This window comes from Onychostruthus taczanowskii, unplaced genomic scaffold, assembly GCF_017590055.1.
Source record: "Onychostruthus taczanowskii isolate IOZ18803 unplaced genomic scaffold, ASM1759005v1 scaffold61, whole genome shotgun sequence".
NCBI classification, from domain to species: domain Eukaryota; kingdom Metazoa; phylum Chordata; class Aves; order Passeriformes; family Passeridae; genus Onychostruthus; species Onychostruthus taczanowskii.
Window position 1 is genome coordinate 5,043,219 of NW_024503790.1, and position 18,365 is coordinate 5,061,583.

General features: G+C 45.3%; 1 protein-coding gene and 1 long non-coding RNA gene across 3 annotated transcripts in view; one reads left to right on the forward strand and one right to left on the reverse strand.

Moving 5' to 3' along the window:
* Window positions 1–9,262, reverse strand: part of MIB2 (MIB E3 ubiquitin protein ligase 2) — a 44,899-nt gene extending 35,637 nt beyond the window's left edge. For both annotated transcript variants that reach the window (XM_041419600.1, XM_041419599.1), the window contains exon 1: window positions 8,986–9,262. The gene's annotated coding sequence lies outside the window, so the exon portion shown is untranslated. The remainder of the gene's footprint in view (window positions 1–8,985) is intronic.
* Window positions 9,263–9,343: 81 nt separating this feature from the next.
* On the forward strand, window positions 9,344–17,036 carry LOC121344013. Its single transcript, XR_005953778.1, has 3 exons — window positions 9,344–9,398; window positions 10,375–11,216; window positions 15,438–17,036. It is a non-coding gene; the product is annotated as an uncharacterized LOC121344013 (long non-coding RNA).
* Window positions 17,037–18,365: the final 1,329 nt, after the last annotated feature.

The following is an 18,365-nucleotide window of genomic DNA, read 5'->3' on the forward strand; positions in this document are numbered from 1 at the left end:
AATTATCAAAGAATATCTTTTAGAGCCTAGTGAGATTTTCCCTCTCCCTCCAGATCAGAGATGAATAAAATGGACTATTTATTGCTTCAACTAAGAGGCAGAACTGCTTTTATTTAAAGGCTGCTATGAACCAGTCAAGCAGAGAAAACAAATGGGAACATCCAACAATGCAAAATAAAGCACAATTCAATAATTGTTACAGGGCTTGTCCCTAAAAAGAACCACCCCACCACCCCTTCCTGCTTCATCCAAGGGAACTGGGGGTGGGTGCTAACAGTGGGAAGGGGAATTCCATGCTTAGGGAAGGAAGTAACAAATTCCACAGGGTACTGGTGGGGATACAGGGTCAGTTCCCAGCCTTCTTCCTCTCCCCAGGAATGAATGAACCACCAGGGGTTTGGAGCTCTCAGTATTCCAGGGAAGGCAATGCCAGTTCCTGCAATTATTGATCAAAGAACATTCCAGGCTGTGCCACAAACCCATAAAACATAAATCCTTACAGCATGAAGAAGGATAATCCCTCCCTGTGGGAAAGGGATTTGTAGAAAATTCTTTAAGTTGGATAGAAGGATGCCTTCCTAACCTGAATATTCCATTTTCCACACAAGAAGGCACCAAGTGCATCCTGCACTCCCATCTCCTCCTCAGGGGAGATGCAGAACAGGAGGAAAAAGCTGTTCAAAACCCTCAGGGGATGAATTACAGTGTTCTCGTGGTCTGAGCCTTGCCAGAGCAGCATTATTGACTTCCTAAGTGGAGATGTTTCACTCACTGAAGCAAATACTCCTTCCTTGATGCTGCCTGGGCTGTAATTACTCCAGGTAGGGCTGCCAGAAATAATTCAGAGAGAAAACATCAGTTTCCCATGGGAATTTCAAGTAAGCATGAAGGAATAATCCAGATTTCTGAATCCTCTCTAACATTCTGACTTTGCCTGCTGTGACACAGGAAAGAGCAGCCTAGATGTGATCTCTCAGTTTTAGGAAATCCCCTACAACTTAACTGGAAAAAAGGGAAAATACTCCAGCATTCTGCCCATAATATTTAAGCTGCAATAACTGTGGTAACTTTCTGCCAATATTCAAATATTTCAGCCCAATTTCCACCTCGTGGGAGGCAAAGGTTGCTGCTGGTGTGGCCCCACAGCAAACAGAACGCAGGGCTGTAAGCAGCTGACAAAAATCAGTGCCTGGTGATCACATTATTTGAACAGCATAGTAAACAGAGGACGTGTTTAAAAGAAAAAAAAACCAGCCTTTTTTTTTTTTTTTTTCCCTTTACACATGTTTTGCAGTTTGAATTGTCTTGAGGTGAATGGCTCCACTTTAGAGAGATTTGCCCATGCAGGAGATGCTTCCTCAGGTAACTTCAAATCACACACTTCTCCAAAATTCCCAATTTCACCAACTGATCAGCCCCCAAATCAGCCAGCATTACACTGAATATTTGAAAATAACACCACTGTCCATTTCTTACTCTTTTCATTCTCTTGTGACTCTTCCAGTGCCATTAAATAAAGTCTTACCAAGTCATTAGAAGTGTAAATTGATCAGCTACCACACTGTAAAGCTTTAAGACTTAATTTTGCATATCCTCACATCAAAAACATCAACATAATTTTGGTGTACTGGCTGAATTGAGCCAGCTCATATTGAATTAAAAACTGTTTTTTAGCACTTTCTCCACTACTCCTGTGAGCATTTCCCTACAGAAATAAGGCTCAGCAGGGTTTTCCCTCTTTCCTGACACAAATTTCACAGCTCAATGCGCCATCAAGTATTGCTCCCTACCTGCAAGCCAGAAATAAATACTTTTGTGTTCTTTAGTAACACAACCAGGATCAAATAGCTCTGCTCAAGGCTTTCAGCTGCTAAGTTTATTACCATTCATGCCAAAACCCTGAAATTCACACAGATATAGTTGCTATTAGATGAAAGCAGAGCAGAAAACCAGCAAAACACACAGAAAATCAGTATTTTTGACCCACCACCACATGGAGAGTGCCTTGCAGCAGAGAAGCTGGGGCTGCCCCATCCCTGGAATGTCCAAGGCCAGGTTGGACAGGGCTGGGAGCAACCTGGGGTACTGGGAATAGGATGGGCTTTAATGTCCCTTCCAACCCAAACCAGCCTGGAATTCCAGGAGATTCCCCTGCAAAGCCTCAATGACACTTTTCTTCCCTTCTCCTTGTGCAGTCAGGAATTTGTTTAGTCTAAAATTGTGCAAAATGGCATCACTGGCACAGGGGAGGGAGGCAGAGAGGAGCAGATGCTGCTTTTGTGGCTTAAATACCAACAGCAGATAAATGAAGGCATTTTACTGATCAATCAGCCTGAGATGAAATCAAAAAATCAGATATGGGGCAGCTGCCACTGGTGAAACCAATCAATAAAAAAAAAATAAATAAATAAAAGCCTGAGTGAGGTGAAATCATTTCCAGGGCCCAAACCTCACATGCTCCCAGAGTATATTTAACTGTATTACATAAACAGAATAAAGCAGGTGATTAATAGGCCTTTGCTCAGGGATTAATATCTTGTCATTCCAGCATGAGAGGAGGCACAGGCACATCCTGAAACACAAGGGAGGAAATGCTAAAAATAACCAGCCAGGCTCAGTCCCCACCGAGCATTTTATCTCTGCAATCAACACTTGGCCTTTACAAATGCCAGCCCATTGATCTGTTTTGCCCAAACTGAATTTTACATTTTATTTTACACTGGTTGTGTTCTGGCACTGAGTTGTTTCTTTCAGTAATATTTGAGTGGTTCTCACTCTGTTTTTCCATCTATTACTTCACCTTGTTAAAGGATGTAGGTCTAAAGGAAGCACCAGCAAATTTATTAATATCCAGGAGCTTTGTGCAAATTTGTCGTTCCAGCATTCTGGTTTCCTAAAAAATGGACATCAACCTCAGAATAAATCATCTAAATAAATGATCTCCCACCTAAAGGTCAGAGAGTAGTTACACATTTTAAATTTTGGGTTCATTGTGTGTGAGTAAGCCAGGACCCAAAAGCTGCAGTGGACACAAAAACTGCACTGAGCTGGCCTTGAACCTTCAATTTAACTCAAATTTCAACCCCCCTGTGATGACAACAGGCACAGAAAAGTGAACCTGCTCCAAAAACGTAACACTGATCTGCACCAAATCCAAACTGGAGAGCTGTGGACCAAAAAGGGCTTTTTGTCAGCAGTGAGTAACAAAATTAATTAAACAGAAAGTGACAGTGATCACCCAGGAGCAGAGACACAGCACAGTGTTTTCCATGAATCAGCTCCCTGCTAACTGCAGGACTAAGCCATGAATTGGATTGCACAACGGTCAATATTTGCTTTGAAACACCGAAATGCAAACAGCACCTTTAGGAAACACCAGCACAAACCACAAATAAGCAGCTGGCCCAGGCTGGCACCAGCAGAAGCTGTGGCACACCACAGGGCACTGGGTTTGGCTGGGATTCCCTGCATTTCCTCCACTGCTCTGCTTTTGGGACCCAAGCAGGGCTGACAGCACAGGGGGTTCAGCTGGGGCTGAACAGTCCAAACCTTCCCTGGTTTTCCCACTGAGGCTGGGGGTGCACAGGAATTTGGGAGGGAGCATCCTGAGTGACCACAGGTGCTCAGCAATAAAAACTGGGGGGAAAAACAGAAAAGGGGAATGTTTGGAGTCTCTTTGCCTTCCCCAAGCAATCCTTGCACCTGAGGAATTCCTTAATTTCACCTTTCCAGTCCTGCTCCCTGTCCCACTGGAGCTGCCTGCCAGGGTTAACCCACCCCACACAGAAAGGTGGAATATCTCCTCCCAGCTCAGGGATGCTCAAAATTCACATTTCTACATCAACACCAATCAAACCCTACAAAAGCACAAATTCCCTCTACCAGCTTCTACTCCACAGGAAAACTTCAGGCTGCAAATTGCTGAGATTAGTGCTCGTGTGCCCAGTGGAGAATTAAAAGTGATTACAAGTGAAAGTTCACACTGGGCATCTCGTGGATCTCTCTTATTACATCCCATGAGATAATTGCTCATTGCTCATGATGAAATTTCCTTCTGGCTCTTGATGAACTGTATTCTTTCCAGGAGGGAGAAAAAACAGCTCCAGCCATTGGCTTTAATTGGAGCTGACAGTTTGCAGATTTGAGCCTGGAGCCTTGAAAAAGCTCAGCAGCTGATGAGAATCCACTTTTTCCTCAATAGCAGATCTCTGAGTTAAATTTATATTGCTTTATAATAAAAACAAATACTCCCTGCCCACACACACAACCACTAGGTAATGTTGTTTAAGGAAAAAAAAAAAAAGGCAATTATTTGCTAAGTTTAAATGAAGGTCTTTGCATTGAAAACAATGGGAGAATTGTATTTAAACTCTTCCATGGAAGATCTCTGTGGAAAAGAAAGAAAAACTCAATATTATTGCATTGAGTGATTCTTCTCCATCTCCTGCCAGGTATCACCATCACTTTTCTGGCCCTTGGCACGAAGAGGTCAATAATCAACCACCTGCATCCCTTTTTTCTGTTCCCAGAACAGTGACAAAGCCACAATATTAAAAAACCCAGTTTACTAAAGTCAAATACAACTACCCAGGGCAGCTGGACAATCTCCACTGCTCTAAGAACAAGCTTAACAGATCCATCAGGAAGGGTTTCAGTGTACTTTAGCATGCCTCGTGGAGAAGGATGGACTAGGTGGCCTCAGCAAAATCCCTTCCAGAACTATTTTCAATCATCTAGAAATAGAGGATCAGACAGAAACATATTCCAGCAGTGAGAAATCTGTCTTGGCAGAGGATTTCAACTGTGCTCTTCCTTGACATTGCTCTAATATATTTCTCAGAGGCAAGACCATCTGGCCCAGAGCTGATGGTGTGGAGCCCTGGTAAAGCTCAGGTCTGCATCTCTCTCACACCAGCTATCAACTCCTATTTACCACTAAAATCTGAGTTCAAGCATTTAAAAGTTCATAAAACCCCAATAAAAAACTATAAAAACCCATAAAACCCCAAACATGATTGCCTTGCCTGTCCCTAAAGTCAGTAAGTGTCCCCAAAAGTCATTCAAAAATCAAAATCCTGATTTACTGCAGGAATGAAAAAATCAAGAGGAATTAACTCTGATGTCCTGAGAGGTGGTTGAACAGGGGCTGAGGAAACACAGAGCTGTGGCTCACAGGTATTCAGACTCTGGGACCCTCAGCAGTGGTGGCACAAAGGGATTAACAAATCCTCTGAGTTAGGAACACAATTTTTCCAAATGAAAAGCAGCTCCTTCAGCCTGGCATGAGGGAGCTGGAGCATAAAACCTGCTGGATCCCTGATGAGCCTTGATAGCTCATCCTACCAACTTGAGATTCCCCTCCAGGCTCCCAGCACGGTCAGCACTGCACTCCTGCCTGCTCTCAGCCTGCAACTTGCCCTTTCTGTGCTCTGAAAGCAGATCAGGAGGTTTAAATCTAATCTCTGCTGACATGCCTTTGGCCAGGCAGCCATGTGGGAGCAGAGCAAAGTGAGGAGGAGATCTTGCCTTCCTCACTCAACCAAGGTTTGAGGGGCAGCACGTCCATCAGTTCCCCTCCAGGTCTGTGCATTTTACAGGTCCAGATGTTTTCTTTGTGCTCTGGGGACTCTGGAGAATCCAAGAGCACTCTGCTAGATGGGAAATGGAGCCTGAGGTACACGTGGGATTGGTGGCAGAGCCAGGAATAAAGCTCACACATCCCAACTCCGAGTTCTGCTCTCCACAGCCTGGTCACAGGAAAAGAAGGAAGTTTCAACCCCTGATCCAGCATTCATCCCTAATTCCCTTGGGGTTTCATCAGGGAATGTGGCTCAAGGTCTAAGATCAATCAGCTGAATATCCTGCCAGTACAACAATGAAACTTTACTGATTCCATGTTCCAGTCTAAATGCTGAAGGACTTTTTCTGTGTTCTTGAAAATTTCAAACACTACTACAGAGGGAAAAGAAATATTTAAATTCTGCAGATCTCCCACAAAACAACAGACTGCACTTTCTCTTTGTTTAAGGAGAATTCAATGATTTCTCTCCCATCAGAGCTTCCAGGGAGAGTTATGGAAAGGTGAGAGAACACTGTATTACAATTCTGGCCCCTCCAAAAACATGCTTGAGAAGCCATGAACTAGAATCCCTGAAAAACAGCCAGAACTCAAAGAGGACTCTCTGTTCTCTCCCTGGAAAACAACAACTGAAGGGAAAGGGCAGGACCAGAGCTGCTGTGGCACGGTGACATTCAGCACAGCCCTGAATCCTGCCTGAGCCCAGAGCTCTGCTGGAGCAGAGATGATGAGCAAGGCAAACAGATTTGATGGGAACAGGCAGGGACAACACAACCCCAGAGAGATGGACTAGGCTGGAGAAAGCCTTCACCTCCAGAGGGACCACCAGGACCAGCCTCTGTGAGCAGCAAAATCAAACCTGCACAGACACAAGGCAGGAGATGAGCTCGTCTCTGAGGCAGCAGCCACAGCTCTGAGCATTCTGTGCTCCTGGAGCCACCCACTTCTACATCAAGGCAGCTGAAAAAGCCATGGACATCCCTCTTCCCAAGAAAAAGGGAAGGAGACAACTGCAACCACCACACTTCCAGCACTCCCACAGTTTTTTGCAGTTTCCCAGACATTTGATGAAGTTTCAGTGGAAAAGGCATCCCAGTTCTTCCAAACAATCCCAGCAGTGCCCATTGCAGACCAAAGCAGGAGAATAACAGATTCTTCACACACGAAATTTGGCACAGGATTTTCACAGCCACAGGGCTCCAAACATGCACTCAAAATAAATGTCAAAATACATGATGCTATACAGCAAAATCAGAATAAGCAAAGAATTGTGCTGAGCCAAGTATCACACAAATATGAAGCTCCTTCTCATGGCAGTGACTCACAGAGCTGTGCAAAGAGGAAGGCATGGGAAACACATTCACCTTTGTGAAGCCTAAAAAGGAAATAATTCTTCAATAAAACACAGCCTGTGGTGATGCTGTTAAATGACAGACTGTTAATAATGCTGCAGGCACCCTAAAGGACTCCTGCTCTTCCAGCACAGAATTAAATCAGTCTGAAAAACAGGCATAAGGTACTGAGGATACACCAGTGGTGGAGCTGAGACTACACAGAGTTACCTGATACCCAACTACTGCCCTGTAAGTCAAAAAAGAACTTTTTAAAGGAGCCACCATGAGTCCAAAACATGTCACCTGCTCTAGACACAAACCTAGACACCTACTACTGAGAGCAGAAAGCAAAGCTCAAAAGAGGGCAAGAACCTCTCCAGCTCTGCCAAGGCTGTGGAAGCTTCCTCTTTGTCATCTCCATCATCTACTTGTCACACAGCATCATTCCCACCATAAAAATGTGGGATGTGGGTTATTTACAGGCACTGCATCCCTTGACAATTCACTCGTCCAGATCCTGAAACCATGAATGAAAAATTCAACAGGTAATCAAGAACGGAGGAAGGTCCTAGAAGGATGAACAACTGCATCATTCTTCATAGCAAGTTTCAGCAATCCAGGGAGTTGCTAAACAGAGGAGAATTAAAAATGGTATCTCATTTGAGCCAAATACACTCCTCCTACAGCAACAGAGAAGTGCAGAGGATGTCATGAGGCTCTTAGCCAAAAAAGAGAGAAGGTTCAGCAGTAAAGCCAAGCTCAAGTGACCTCCATGAAGGTGAGCCAGGGCTCACTTGCTTCTCAGCGAGGTAGAAATCAGAATTTGTGACATTCAGAAAGTAATTCCGCAGCTGAGCATGGGCAGTGAAATGAGAGCAAACACTTTCAGCACCTCCAGTGCAGCTGCACCAACTTCTCTGGGTTTATTCCGGCTTTCGTCTGGCCTTCATTCAGGCAGACTGGAAATACAGAAACACGGCAGAGAAAAAGCCACACGTGCCTCAGCTCCGAGCTTCCTTCCTCACACGCTCCAGGAAAACGAAATTCCCGGCAGGAATCAGCGCCAGCCCAGCCAGCCAGGCCTTACCTGCAGTACCTGTCGGGGAACAGGAGACTGCTCACACCCTCCAGGGCAGCCGGGAAACACCGACGGGCTGCACCAGCAGCGCCCGGGTGCGGCCCCAATCCCGGCTAAAGGTGCTGGAACCAGCCCGGCTAAAGCGGCCAGAACCACCCGGGCTAAAGCGGCCCCAATCCCGGCTAAAGGTGCTGGAACCAGCCCGGCTAAAGCGGCCAGAACCACCCGGGCTAAAGCGGCCCCAATCCCGGCTAAAGGTGCTGGAACCAGCCCGGCTAAAGCGGCCAGAATCACCCGGGCTAAAGGGGCCAGAACCTCCCGGGCTAAAGCGGCCCCAATCCCGGCTAAAGGTGCTGGAACCAGCCCGGCTAAAGAGGCCAGAACCACCCGGGCTAAAGCGGCCCCAATCCCGGCTAAAGGCGCTGGAACCAGCCCGGCTAAAGCGGCCAGAACCACCCGGGCTAAAGCGGCCCCAATCCCGGCTAAAGGTGCTGGAACCAGCCCGGCTGAAGGGATCTCAATCCTGGCTAAAGGGGCCAGAACCACCCGGGCTACAGCGGCCCCAATCCCAGGTAAAGGTGCTGGAACCAGCCCGGCTAAAGCAGCCAGAACCACCCGGGCTAAAGCGGCCTCAATCCCGGTTGACGGGGCCAGAACCATGCCGGTAAAGGGGCCTTAATCCCGGCTAAAGCTGCCAGAACTACCCGGGTTAAAGGGGCCAGAACCATCCCGGTAAAGGGGCCTTAATCCCAGCTACAGCTGCCAGAACCACCCAGGCAAAAGCTGCCAGAACCACCCCGGTAAAGGGGCCAGAATCACCCCGATACAGGGGCCAGAATCACGCCGGCTAAAGCAGCCCGAATCCCGGCTGAAGGGGCCAGAACCACCCCGGTAAAGGGACCAGAATCACCTCGGCTAAAGCTTCCAGAACCACCCCGGCCCCTTCCAGCTGCCCCATGCCGAGGGGAACAACCCGAGAAAAGCCAGGCACGTACCTCAGCGCCAAGGCAGAGCCGAGGATCCCCAGAGCCACAAGCCCAGCGCTGCGCCCGCCGCCGTCCCTCCTCCATCCCCACAGCGGCGCCCGGGCGGGCGGAGAACAGCGGGTGACGCTGGGCACCGGGGCTGAGATCCGCCTTTATCCCGGCACCTCCCGGTGTGGCTGTAGCAAACCCCCTTGCCCTCAGCCGGGCCGTGTCCCCGGAGCCTGGCCGTGTCCCCGCGGCCGCCGCGTCCCCGCGGTGCTGCTGCCGCAGCCGCAGCTCGGCCCCGGGGCCGCCCCGCCTGCTCTCCCGCGGGCAGCCGGGAGCCGTAGTTCCGCTCCGGGCGCTCCGACTACAACTCCCGGGAGCCCGCGGGGAGCCCACGGGGAGCCCAAGGGGAGCCCCAGGCCCGTCTCGGCTCGGGGGTGAGGGGAAGGTTCGGGGCAGTGCCCGGTTTGCCCGGGCGGAGCGGCCGCGCAGCCCGCGGGAGGGGATGGGGAGTGTGAGGGAGGGATGCTCGCGTGTTTGGAGTGTTTAGGATCACTCAGTCCAACAAGTGCTCGGTTTAGGGGGGGCTGGATGCTAAAAGAGCGGGTTTAGGTTGGATATTCGGGTGGAATTCTGTACTATGGAGGTCTCCCACGGGGAGCCCCAGGCCCGTCTCGGCTCGGGGGTGAGGGGAAGGTTCGGGGCAGTGCCCGGTTTGCCCGGGCGGAGCGGGAGTGGACGGGGAGGGATGAGGGAGGGATGCTCGTGGGTTGCGTGTTTGGGGTGTTTAGGATCACTCAGTCCAACAAGTGCTCGGTTTGGGGGGTTGGATGCCAGAATAGTGGGTTTAGGTTGGATATTCGGGGGGAATTCTGCACTGTGAGGGGGTGAGGCGCTGGGAGAGGTCGCTCAGGGGAGGTGTAGATCACCCATCCCTGGAAGTGTTAAATGCCAGGGCTTGGAGCAAGCTGGGATCCTGGAAGGTGTCCCTGCCCATGGCACAGGGTGGAACGAGGTGATCCTCAAGGTCCCCGTCCAACCCAGACTGTTCTGTGGTTGTGTGAAGGGAATTGGTGTCTTTGTTCAGCAGGAGGGCTTTGAAATCCTCCTCCTGTCCCAGATTTGTGCCTGGGATGAGATCCTGCATGGCTGAAGTGTCACCACAGGTGAATTTAAACACCTGGATCGTGGAATTGGTTGGGTTGGAGGCCACCTTAAAGAGCTCCAGCCCCCTGTTGTGGACAGGGACACCTTCCACTAGGCCAGGTTGCTCCATCCAGCCTGGCCTTGAACCTGAAAGCATAGGACTACTGCTTTTATGATTACCTTCAGAGGCAATTTAGGAGTTTGGATCACGTGTGTGATGCTAGCACTGTGTGTGATGACAGTGTTCATATGACTCTCTCCTGTCAGGTGAAGACACACAAACTCCGCTGACTTTGCCCCTGCTGAGCTCAGAGACACCCAAGTGAGGCAAAACCTTGGCAGCTTTAATACCCTGCACTCTCCTGTCAGGTGAAGACACACCAACTCTGCTGAATTTGGCCCTGCTGAGCTCAGAGACGCCTTGAAAACTCTGGATAATGAGGTAAAACCTTGCCAGCTTTAATGCCCTGCACTCTCCTGTCAGGTGAAGACACACCAACTCTGCTGAATTTGGCCCTGCTGAGCTCAGAGACGCCTTGAAAACTCTGGATAATGAGGTAAAACCTTGGTAGCATTAATGCCCTGCACTCTCCTGTCAGGTGAAGACACAAACCCCACTGAATTTGGCCCTGCTGAGCTCAGAGACACCTTGAAAACTCTGGTTAAGCGAGGTAAAACCATGCCAGCATTAACACCCAGCAGGAATGTAGCAGCAAGGTCACCAAAAGCCATCCCTTGTGCCACCCCAGAGCCCTGGAAGTGCTGCAGAGGGAAGAAGGACATCAGGCAGCAGCATGGCCTGGGGCTCGTGGAGGCTGAAAAGAGCAAATTTCTGAGACAGTGTCAGGGCACAGCAGCTGTCACCCTGAGTTTTGTGGCTCCAGGCTACAAAGGACCTGTCCAACAGCAAGCTTGTCACTGCCACTTGATAAAAACAGGAGGACTCGGTGTCCCTTGTCCTCTGTGTTGCGTAAAAGCGATGTTGGCCAGGCCAGCTGAACACACAAAGTGGAAAAAATGTGAATTTGTGAGCGTGGGGTGAGGGAATTGATCTGTCCTGGTCCTGACACGGCTGCATTTCAGGCCAGCCTTTGGCCAGAAGGTGAAAAGTGAGTGCTGGGGAATATTTTGGAATGTGGTCAGTGGTGTTCCCTCCCTCAGCTTGATTTTTGCCAGGCAGATTTATGTTAATCTAAATTTAAAAATTAATTAGAGGCAGGTGAGCGCAGCCAACACCAGTTGTACTACAAGATCCATTCTTAGAGGGCTCACTCAAATATTATATTATATATATATATATTAATAATATTTTATATATATATATATATATATGTATATAATATTACTGAGATAATTCAGGATTTACTTTTGCTTGTTCTAAATGGGAGCTTGCACATCCAGGCTCTGAATTCTGACAGGTTGGGATTTTTTTCCCAAGCTGATTTCTCTTTAAAAAATAAAATTGAAATGTTTTAAAACTTTAAAAAAAAAAAAAAAAAAAAAATAAAATTAAACCCTGTTTTCTCTTTAAAAACAAAATTTAAAATTAAAGTCGATTGTTTAAAATTAAAAAAAAAAATCAAGCTACCCTCTTTTAAAAATAAAATTAAAAATAAAATTAAAAATAAAAAATAAAATTAAAAATAAAATTGACTGTTTGCAAAGTTACCTTCTCAGGCATCACCAGCCCAAAAAGCAATGGGTCACAATGCAGCAACGAAAACTCAGCTTGGATGTTAAATAAAATTAACAAAGTTTACTGCAAGGGGCTGGAGTTACCCAGCACTGAATAATTGGGAGAAAACTCAGACTATTATATAATATATACAATTATTGTATAAATAAAAATAATTAAATTACATATTCTAAAATTACAAATATATTGAATATATAAGTGTAGATATTATAAAATATATAAAATATATAGAATTATAAAATTATAAAAGATAAATTAATCCCCTGCAGTGCTGTTTTACATGCTTAATACAGGGGAACAAAAAAATTATTTGGAGAATTCTCTCCTTAAAAGCAGAGCCTGGAAGTGGCATTTCCAAGGAAATCAGCAGGAATTGTTCTTTGCCCACTGGATGCCGCTGTTCCACAGAAATATTCCTGAGCTTTTCCTTCAGCACCTTCTGGCAGCCATGGAAGCCACGCCAGGGTCAGCCAGGCTCTGTGGATTTCCTTGGAGATTTTAAAATATAAAATGATTATTTTTATTATTTCTATTTCTGTATTTATTCTATTAAATTTATTATTATTATTATTATTATTATTATTATTATTATTATTATTATTATTATTATTATTATTATTATTATTATTATTATTATTATTATTATTATTATTATTATTATTATTATTATTATTATTATTACCATTATTATTATTTTAAATTTTTTTTATTGCCCTTTTTTTCCCCCAAAGAAATCTCCTTAATATTTTGCACCTTCCAGAAGTGGCACGTGCAAAACTTGGGCCACTCGATCCTTTTGTGATGTTCTTTGAATTTCAGTATTTCGTGGGATCAAAATATGTTGGTGGGATAAAAATGTATTGGTGATTGAGGGGAAAATAGGCTGCTCAAAATGTGTTTTCAGGATCTGTAGAGATGCAAAATATCTCTATAAAATAATAATATATTAATGTGTAAATATATATAAATGTAAAAATGTAATATATATATTATATAAAGTTATACTATTATATTATAATGATATATAATAATATACAATAATATAGATTATATATTATTATTATTATATATAATATATAATATAGTATATATATTATATATTATGTTATATATATTATATATTATATATTACATATAGACTATTATATAATATATACAATTATTGTATAAATAAAAATAATTAAATTACATATTCTAAAATTACAAATATATTGAATATATAAGTGTAGATATTATAAAATATATAAAATATATAGAATTATAAAATTATAAAAGATAAATTAATCCCCTGCAGTGCTGTTTTACATGCTTAATACAGGGAAAAAAAATTATTTGGAGAATTCTCTCCTTAAAAGCAGAGGCTGGAAGTGGCAGCAGGAGCCTCTGCTGTTACCTTCAGAGGCAGTGACCTGAATAAAGCAGCAAGGATGAGTGTGCTCCCACTTTTCAGGGAAAAATCAGTGTATTTATAGCTCAGAACAAAGCAAAGTGACCTACATCCCCCCAGTGCCCAGCTTTGGGAATTCACTTTCAGGAAATTCTGTTCCACATTTTCTTTTCTCCTCTGAAGAAAATAGAACCACGGCTTAATAGAATCCAAGCCCAAGGGGGATTGCTCTTTATTCCCTCCCAGCTATTTTTAGCACTGAAAAACAACTGGGAAATGTAGCAAAAAATAATAATAATTAAGGGTAGCAGGAGCAGGCAGGGACAGACCCTGAACCTGTGCCAATAATTCTGATTTTTGAGGGGTATTTGGAGTCCCCTCCTCTTCCTCCACACAGTACCTAAGGCAGGATCCCTCCAGTGCTCAGCATCACTGAAAAATGAGGAAAATGGATCAGAATTCTGGCCTTTGCTGAGTGTCCCAGCAGTGGCAGGTGGAAAACTGGCTGAATTCTGGGATGGCTGTGCTTAGATCCCAATGAGAGCCTTCAAAATCCCAAAGTGGTCCTGAAATCAGTGGGTTTACACCAGCCCTGAACCTGAAACCAGTCCTCTTTTTTTGTTTTGTTTTGGTTTTTTTGGGGTTTTTTTTTCAGCTTTTTTTTTTTTTTTAATTTAAGTAACTCACTCATGTGCCTGAGTTAAGGCCTGTGTGGCTGTAAATGAATATTTGGCTTTTTTTCCTGGGAAATTGGGTCCTTGTGCCTCCCTGTTTGTGATGCACACAAAGATTTTATGAATAGCTGTAATTCTTGTCAGGTCCTGTCCTAAATCAGGGTTAATTTTTGAAAGTGAAACTGCACACAGCAACAACACACAAGTGTAATTATTGTCAGATCCTGTCCTAAATAAGAGTTGAGTTTTAAAAGTGGAACTGCACACAGTAGCAACACATAAAGATTTTATGAATAGGGCTCATGCTGTAATTCTTGTCAGGCCCTGTCCTAAATAAGAGTTAAGTTTTAAAAGTGAAATTGCACACAGCAGCAAGACACAAGGATTTTATTAATAGTTTTCCTGCTGTAATTCTTGTCAGGTCCTGTCCTAAATCAGAGTTAATTTTTACAAGTGAACCTAACCCAACCCCGTCCTTCCAGTCCTTGATGCACCCTTTGCAAGCCCAGGTTTGGTGATTTTTACAATCATTGGCTTCTGCTGAAAACCCAATTAATGAAATCCTGGTGCTGTTGCAGGCCCTGGGAGGGTCACCAGGAGGGACATCCCATTTTTCTGCAGGAATGCTGAGGAAGGAGACACTGCAAGGCTGCTCATTCCCCACTCCCGTGGTGCCCAGGGAAGGGATTCACTGCCATTCCCTCTTTTCCATCCACACACCAAGACAGGGAATCTGCTGGGAGCAAGCTGCAGAGATGGCTGTGAGGAGGCAGGGGGGACGTGCCAATGGCAAATAACCAAGGAGCAGGGGAAGAGGGGGGGATTGGGGAAGTTTCAGAAGGAAAAGGCTGAAATTTCAGCATGATTGTCCTGTGCTGTTGATGCCTCAGGTGCTGCTTTAGTGGGTGGGTCTGGGCTTCATATCAGGGTTCATTTTGGGACCATTTTGGTTCATCTTGGGTTCATTTTGGGACCATTTTGGTTCATCTTAGGTTCATTTTGGGACCATTTGGGTTCATCTTGGGTTCATTTTGGGACCATTCTGTCACCTTGGGTTCATTTTGGGACCATTCTGGTTCCTCTTGGGTTCATTTTGGGACCATTCTGGTTCCTCTTGGGTTCATTTTGGGACCATTTTTGTTAATCTTGGGACCATTTTGGTTCCTCTTGGGTTCATTTTGGGACCTTTTTGGTTCATCTTGGGTGCAGCCCTGGCTGGGCTCTCGTGCTGCCCAAGGTGGATCCATGGAGGAGATCCTTTTCATAAATCCCTGCTTTATTCTTTAGCTCTGTGCAGCCTCTGTTCCAGGCCAGCCTTCCCAAGGCATCCCTGTGCTCCTCAGGGTGATTAAATGCAGGGCTAAACCTGCACTACCCATCAGTGCATCATCTGCAGAAGAGGGGCTTGAATTACTTTGCCCTAAAGGGGCTTTTTTCTTATCTAAATGATATAAAGAGGGCTGGGAGGGCTTCCCAAGAGGATTGTTATTGAGTGTTATGTAAGAAATAGAGCTGGAGCTCCTTGAGGTTGACTTTGCAGGCAGTGCTGGCTGCAAGGAGTGTTTTTGTGCAGGGGAATTGGCTCCTGTGCCTCCAGCCCTGGGATCTGGGAGAGTCACAGGCACTCCTGCAGATTTTATCTCCCCTGGGATCACACAAGGAGGCAAATCAACAATGTGCCTGAAGATTTGTGGGCTGCTCAGGCAGGAAAATATAGGCAGGTAACAACCCAGTCAATCTAATACTTTTTGTGTTTAGAGGTCTTTCTGTAATTAGCTTATTGTCAGCTTGATTGTTGGCCACAGAGAGAATTTTTGACAGGTTAATTTAACAGAACAGGAGGTGATTTCCATTTTTATGGCTTTGTGTTGATCTTCTTATGAAACTCTTGCTACTGAAGACATCCACTCCTGCCAGCTGGAGATGGATCCCTGGAAGGAGGCTGCTGAATCCACCAGCAAGGAAGATTCCCAGATAGTCCCAGATTCTCTCATCACTTCTGAATTCAGACATGAATCTCAGACTCCACATCTCTCTGGCAAACCCCTTTGGACCGTGTTCCCATGATCCATGTGCAGAAAAATGCTGAATGGGATTTTCAGGACCCAAATGCATGGTTCAGGAAAGTCTGTTCTATTTAAAACCAACAATGATTAAGCAGTGTCTGAAATCTCACCCTAAATCTCTCGATGGCTACAGTTAACACACAGTGACAAAGCAGAGATGACTTAAGCTCTTGGCTTATGGGGGTTTTAAAAACCAGACTGAAATCTCCCTGGCTGACACCTTCTGTGTAGAAATGCCAGCTTGAGTTGCTCATAAATGATCTTTCCAGCCTGATGTGTCATGGATATCTGCAGAGCATGAAGTCAGACAAAGCAGCCCTGTGTCCAAGTGATGAGGCTGGCTGATCCCACAGAGTGCTTGTGCAGGCATGAAGCTTCCCCTGGAAAAGCACTGCAGTGAGATCATGAGGAATTCTCAGCTCTCTGTTATCCTGAGGTGCCACAGAGCAGCAGAACATCCTGGAGGAGGGAGCAGAACAGATCTGCTGAGTGTTCTGTGCCAGCTCCACGCTGCTGCTGCTGCCTTCTCCTCCCACCATCACCTGCTCAGGCTCCAGCCTGGTTAACAACAATTAAAATGTTCTTTATTTTTCCCAGAAATCCCCCTCACAACAACATGGTGACAAATGGGACTTCACCCACAGCAGGGAAAATAATGTAATTATTATATTAATTATAATTTCTGGAGGTCTGCACCTCCAGAATCCTGCCTGGTGATGCCTGGTGTTTTATTGCTTTTTGAATAAAAACTAACCCAAATCACAGACTGGTCCAGGACTCAAAGCAAGGAAGATTCCCAGTCCAAACTGTAAAAGATGAGGTATAACTAAAAGGCAAAGGTGGGTTTTTTTCTCAGAGGATCTAAGATTCACATGATGGAAGTGTTTTGCCCTGTAAATTCTTGGAGTAAAGACTATTTTTTTAAAGAATAAACAGTTTTTCACAGAATACTTTGACCTAAGACTCACATGGTGGAAGTTTTTTGCACTGTAAATTCTTGAAGTAAAGATCATTTTGAGAAAGAATATTTTGAAAGAATAATTTCTCTCAGAATACTTCAACTCTGGGAGCTGATTTTAAGATAAATACCAAATAACTGCCAAAATATCCAGACATTCAGTAATTGTGGATCTCCTTGTGCTCCAGTTTCTATGAAATGCTCATCTAAACTATGAGTTTTACCTTGTAACTTAAAAAAAAAAAAACAATTTCTGCCTCATTTTGCTCCTCCATTGCCCTTTTCTTTTATCAAGGCCATGCCCAGGGTTTGCTGAGGGTTCTGGGGTCTCATCTCCTCACTTTTAGGCACAGCACAGATGACTCAAAGGAATTCTGTAGGCTTGGGGAAGGGAACTCAGAGCACTGAGCCAACATGTCATCATGAGATGAAAAATAATTTCAACAACATCCTGACAAATGGTCCCATCAGCTCCCCGGGGCTGCCTCTAATGAATTCTAATTAGAAGCTGTCACTTCTTGTTCTGGGAAGACAGGAATGCTTCATCTCTCCCACCCCTTCACCTTGGGGACACCGAGGTGAGATCTGTCCCCAGGAATGGGTAAATTTCAGGGCATTTTTGCTGCTGGAGGAAATGAATTGGGAATTTCTGTGTGGGGAAGGGCTGGCAGCCCCAGGAGTGCTGGTTCCTCTCGTGCTCTGAATCCATGCACATCAAGGTGCCCACTTTGAGCACTTTGAAACATTTGTGCCATTTCTCATCCATTTCTCATTTCTCATCCATTTCTCATGCCATTCTCAACATTTCTGTCATTTGTCATCCTCTGAACTCCTGCCTCAAACTCCTCCTCCCCTGCTCAGCCTGTTCCCTCCCACATTTGTGCACTGGATTCCCAGAGTGTGATTCCCTAGAAGGCAGATCCAAACCCCATAAAGCCTTTAAGGTGGGTGTCCAGTGTGAAATGTGGCACATTTATCTGTAGATTTATAAAACTAAACCCCCAAACAATGCAGCCTCCTCCCAGCACATTCCTTCCATCCATCTCTCTCAGCCACTTGGTTTCTTGACAGAATTTACATGACCTGGCTGAAAACGCTCCCGCAGCTGATGAAATCCTGCCATGGAATCCAAAGCTCTGATTAAAAGGCCGGAGCTTTCCAGCACTGCACGACTTGCACGGATGGTTAATACTCACAGTTTGTTCCACAGGGGGGGAAAGTGGCATTTTCTTTACAAGCACATCCACCCCGAGCTTTCCCATGGGAATTGCTTGTTCTGTTCAGATTATGATTTTAAAGCTGTCGTCAGATGTGATCACCCACTGGATTAGAGGGAGCAAAAGGAGATGATCAGATAATCCCTGAGGCACAAAGCATTTTGAGCTGGGTTTGAAGGGAGCTGTCACCTCTGGTCAGTTTGTTTAGCTCGGGGGTTTCTCCTCCTCTGTATCTCCCTAAAAATACTCGTGCAGACCTT